Raw genomic sequence first — 5,832 nt, forward strand, 5'->3', positions numbered from 1 at the left:
TGTATAAGTTTATAGTTGAAATGAAGTTATGCTACTTGGGATGACAATATTTCCCCCACCACCAAAAGCCACGGATTATCTGACAAAGCCTCTAGTTCCAGGCATGGGAAACTTTCTTTAGAGTTGTTGGTCAGCAGAGCCTAAGGGACTCCCCAAATAATACAGGTTATTGTTGTTGTCCTTTGTCACCTCCCAGAAATAAAAGCTGAGATCCTGTTGCCGAAAGCAACACACACTTAGGACATAGGATTTAGAGGAATTAAAGATGGATCTGTCCCAGAATCCTCCTCCCTCAAGATCAGCTCTCATAGTCTCAGCAGGAGTTCTGCTAGCTGCCAGTGGAGAAGAGCACCCCCTTCCTAGCTGGGATCTTTATGAGTAAAATGACTAAACAATGACTAAACTGGCAAGATACCCCCAAAAGGTTCCATAGCAGCACTTCCATCCCAAGGGTAAACAATATCTGTCCAGTTGAATTTAAGGGCTTCTCAGAGGGGGAGGGATTTCATTCCTGGTACTGAAAATCTAAGCAAGTATTCTTGGCTGGTGAGGCTGTGGAGTCCAGAGGAGAATGTATCACTGCCACTTTCCTAAGCTGGTACAAATGCATTCAAAGTCTTTATCCTAGGTCCATGGTAAGCGGTATTCTCACCTCTCAAAACAAGAAGCTTCTTTCTGAAGCAGAGGCCATGCAGAAATCCAGAACTGGTCAAACTCCAGAGAACAAATGATCATAGGTGCTCTACAACACAGCCCCACATGTAAGGCTAAGGAGAAATCAGGGACAAGGAGCCAGAATGATTGTGAAGCCAGGAGACCAGGAAGTCTGCTGTGAGACAGTGTCTTCTATACAGGACAAGGAGGCTGTGCTCATGACATCTCAAAAAATATGCTGACAAAAGAAGACCTGCACACTGACAACACCAGTTGACCCACTAGTGTGGGTAGGGGAGTCTCACATGAACACTCCTAGATAAACAGCTAGACAATAAATTTCTATTGTTTGAACTACCCAGTCCATAATACTCTGCAGCTGAAACTACAAACACAGGTTTTCATGCTGAGAGTAGCGAGCATATTTTGTAACAAATAACTAAACATGTGCATGAGCCTTTGGAGGAAGAGGTCAGCAGGATTTCGATGTGTACTTTAGAAAGATTTTCAGTCATGAATAGAATGCAGATAGACAGATAGATAGATAGATAGATAGATAGATAGATAGATAGATAGATAGATAGATAGATAGATAGATAGATAGATATAAGGATAGAAGGGCATTGACAGCCATCATATTATGTGCAGGAAGAACGAAGCAGCCTGGAGAGACACTCTACATGTACAGTGTCTAAAGTCAGGCAAGTCTGCTTGTGATGGACCAGGCAGTACTGTGTCTGGAGGCAAGCTCTGGACCCTGTCTCTGTGTGAAGGCAAGAGAGAAAAGGTGTCAGAGAGAGGGTGGGAGCTGTCATTTCATTTATTTGGGCCCAGTTTTCTCAAACAGAAGCTCTGAAAATCAGTGGGTGCTTGAACTGGCTGGTTTTGTGTGTTAACTTGACACAAGCTGGAGTTATCACAGAGAAAGGAGCCTCCCTTGAGGAAATGCCCCCATGAGATCAAACTGTAAGGCATTTTCCCAATTAGTGATCAAGGGGTGGGAGGGCCCATTGTGGGTGGTGCCATGCCTGGGCTGGTGGTCCTGGGTTCTATAAGAAAGCAACCTGAGCAAGCCAGTAAGTAACATCCCTCCATGGCATCTGCATCAGTTCCTACTTCCTGCCCTTTGAGTGAGTTCCTGTCCTGACTTCCTTTGGTGACAAATAGCCATGTGGAAGTGTAAGGTGAATAAATCCTTTTCTCCCCAACTTGCTTCTTGGTCACGATGTTTTATGCAGGAATAGAAACCCTGACTAAGACAGTGCTTCAATTGGAGAAAGGAAAAGGCCACATATCCAGTCCACCCTGCCTATGTCCAGCTCCATTCAACACAATCCTCAGCATTACCCAAAAAACCAAACCTGGCACAATCATTTGGTGGGGAAATCTTACAGAGCCTGTCAACGTATTAAAAGCACATGTTGCTAAAAGTCTTTTTCTTGTGTGTGTGTGGGAGGGGGGCATTAGACATGACCAACATCCAGTGCCTTCTCCTGCATCCCAAAGACAAATAAGGGTGTGATTTCACTGCCCTTCACTCTGGGGAACCCATGCACTTCCAGAGTCTCCTTACAGAGCAGTATGTGGGGTCACAGAGGAACACAGATGACTTCAAAGCTGTCACAGGGGAGAGGTCTGTACCCAGCACGCATATATGCTCAATGACACCTCGGGGGCTGTCCCTTCCTCTAATCCTTCCCCACCTTTAGTCTCTACCTTTTTTCAGAGTCCCTGGGGCCATCTGCAATTATGGCAGAATTCCATACAAGTTGGGATGGCAGTCTGGATCCTTGGGTGAGGATCCCATGACTGTCCTTAGTCCTCCTTCCAAAAAGGAAAATCAACAAGCCGAGCTGGGATGAACTTTGGTGAGCATCCAGCCAAATTCCTGAATTTGGTAACAGTTTGGCTTGGAGGACTGACTTGTACAGTGGCTGTTTTTGACTTTGTCACTCCCTGTCTAAGTATTTATAAAGTGGCACTTCTCTTGTGGGCTTATGGTCAAGTATGAATAGTAAACATACATTATAATTATGTACAGTACAACTTTAATAGTAATAGTGAGATTAGAGTGAAAGCCCTACATGTCCATCAACAGAGGAAAGGTTAAATGAGTTTTGATCTAACTGTACATACAGTGATTGGGAGGATGAGTATGTGTAACCTAACACAAAACTATTCTAAAGCATAATATTCAAGGAAAAGGACATTAGAGAAAAACATACAGAGTACACACACATATCATATATTTAATTTTTCTTATACATTTCTTTGAGACAGAGTCTCAAGCACTGAAGGCAGGTTTCAAACTAAATATGTATCTGTGGATGACCTAAACTCCCAATGCCTCTTCAATAGTAGGATTTCAGACAGGCACTGCTACGCCATTTATGCAGAATTGAACCCAGGGCTTCATACATGTTGGGCTAACATTCTACCAACTGAGTGAGCGCTATCTCCAGGCCACACCATAGCTGCTATAAATAAATAAGGACATGTGAAAATACCTGAAAATAAAGAAATATGTTTTGGGTTGGAGAGATGGCTCAATGGTTAAGAGCACTGACTGCTCTTCTGAAGGACCTGGGTTCAAATCCCAGCAACCACATGGTGGCTCACAACCATCCATAATGAGACCTGATGCCCTCTTTTGGGGTGTCTGAAGACAGCTACAGTGTACTTACATATAATAAATAGATAAATCTTTAAAGAAATATGTTTTTAGGGAAGTTGGAAAATAGATTTTATATGACAGTATACTCTGGTTAATACTGCATTCTTTAACTTTTTAACTGCAAGTGTTTGTGTGTGTGTGTGTGTGTATGTGTGTGTGTGTGTGTGTGTGTGTGTGTGTATGTGTAGTTTTTATATGTGTATATATGCATGTATTTTATGAGGTCCCTAAAACTGCAGTTGGACTTTGAAGGTGTTCAAGAATATTTGTTACATAAGGAGAAAAGTACCTATTGGATGAAAGCAAGCATGTATTGTTACAAATAAAATACAACTTACAAACAGATTGAAGACCACATATTTCAGGCAAAAATAAAGTAAGCATGCGACAAGTACTTATTACATGCTCAGTGATGGAACCAGAGAGATACTGAAGTTAAAGAACTTACCGAAAAGAATTTGGACTTAAAATCATTCATCAGACAAAACATATTTATAGTCCATATATATGAATTTATATTCCACAAATAGAAACCACACATATGACTGTCTTTCTTAAGATTAACTTTTACTCCAACAGAATTGTAAAATAACTCAGTTGAACAAAAGTAGGCAAACATGTTTCTCCAGTTGCCCTCCAGTGGAGTAATGGCTAAAGAAAATGTGGTCTGTCTATGCAATAGAGTACTGATCGGCATAGACAAGAATGAAAGAAAGGAAGGAAGAAGAGAGAGAGAGAGAGAGAGAGAGAGAGAGAGAGAGAGAGAGAGAGAGAAGAAACCCTGTGTTTACAGGTGCATGATGGAAATGAAAGCTGTGACGCTCCATTAGGTAACGCAGACACAGAAAGACAAACACCACATGCTGTTGCCCATCTGAGGAAACACATATGCCAGTCTCCTGGAAAAAGGATCAGAATAGGGGAGAGTGTGTGAAGATTTGTCAACAGGGAACACAGGTCACACAGGGAGGAGCTCTGAAGCTGCTTTACACTCCGGTCAGCAGCACACTGTACAGTTCACAACGGGAAGAGAACAGCAATTCCCAGCACAGACATGACGGAGGGTTGAGGAGGGAGAGGAAACATCCTGACCATTACATAGTGAACGTGGACTCTGATACATCATGCTGTATCACCCATAAGCATCAGAAATATGTGCCAATATGTGCCAATTTAAAGCAAAAAGAAGGTTATAGAACAGGGGAAAAAAGGAAATAAAACTATGAGAGATGACACATTGTTGTTTTCAACCTTTAGTAAGATATTACATTTGACTATTAATATTATGGCATGTTACCGTATCTGATGTTTTTCCTGAGTGGGTAGATTAATATTTTCAGTCATAAGATTTACATGGTTTTTTTCTCCTAAAGATAGTGATTATGAAACTGACATTTTTTTTCCAAAACAGGATTTTAAGGGCTGCATATTTTATTATAGGCTTGCATAATTATGAATTTATAAATTTTTGCCATTTTGGGTTGTTCACATTCTGTTTTCAGTGTTACTAACATTATATTTATTAATTATATTAACTTCCCCAAAACCAGCCCAGCCTACCCCCAACAGTCAGCCCCACCTCTCCTCATTATCATATCCTGGCCTGAACCTCTGCCCAAAGCCTGCTGCCCCACCAAAGGCTGCATGGGTACCCAGGCCCCCAAAAGACCCTCTGTATAACTAGAGGCCACCCTGGCAATCAGAAGCCTAGTGCTCAACAGGGGTAGAAACCCTCTACTCAGCCACAGGTCACTCTGGCTAGAAGACCAGAGAGAAAACAGAAATCAAAGAACAAAATACCACCCAACAAGGATAAATGCAGAAATCTGGCAGTTAGATGTGTGGGTCACCCCAAACTCAGATGCCTAGCTGCCAATGTAAGAACACAATCAACAATAGCCAGGGCTAAATGTCACCACCAGAACTCAGTCATCCTACCACAAGTAAGCCCTGAATATTCCATCCAACACAGCTGAAGCACAACACTATGACCTTAAACCAACTTTATAAAGATGATAGCAGTCCTTAAGGAGGAAACAAGTAAATTCCTTAAAGAAGTTAAAGACAAAACAAAAACTTGGAGGAAATTAATAAAGCCTTTAAAGAAAGCCAGGAAAAAACAAACAGTTGACAGAAACTAAAAAAAGTTGTCAAGACCTAAAAATGGAAGTAGAAACAAAGAAAACACAAGCTGAGGAAATTCTGGAAATGGAATATCTAGGTAAGCAAACAGGCCTACAGACAAAGGCATCAACCACAGAATACAGAGATGGAAGAAAGAATCTCAGGCATTGAAGATACCATAAAAGAAATAGGTATATTAGTCAAAAAACCCTTAAATCTAAAAATTAATGATACAAAACATCAAGGAAATCTGGAACACAATGAAAAGACCAAACATAAGCAAAATAAGAATAGAAGAAGGGAGAGGAGGAGGAAGGGAGGAGGAGAAGGTGGAAGGAGGAGGAGGGGAAGGAGGAGGAGGGGGAGGAGGAGGAGGGGGA

Source organism: Mastomys coucha, unplaced genomic scaffold (assembly GCF_008632895.1).
Source record: "Mastomys coucha isolate ucsf_1 unplaced genomic scaffold, UCSF_Mcou_1 pScaffold22, whole genome shotgun sequence".
Classification (NCBI taxonomy): Eukaryota; Metazoa; Chordata; class Mammalia; order Rodentia; family Muridae; genus Mastomys; species Mastomys coucha.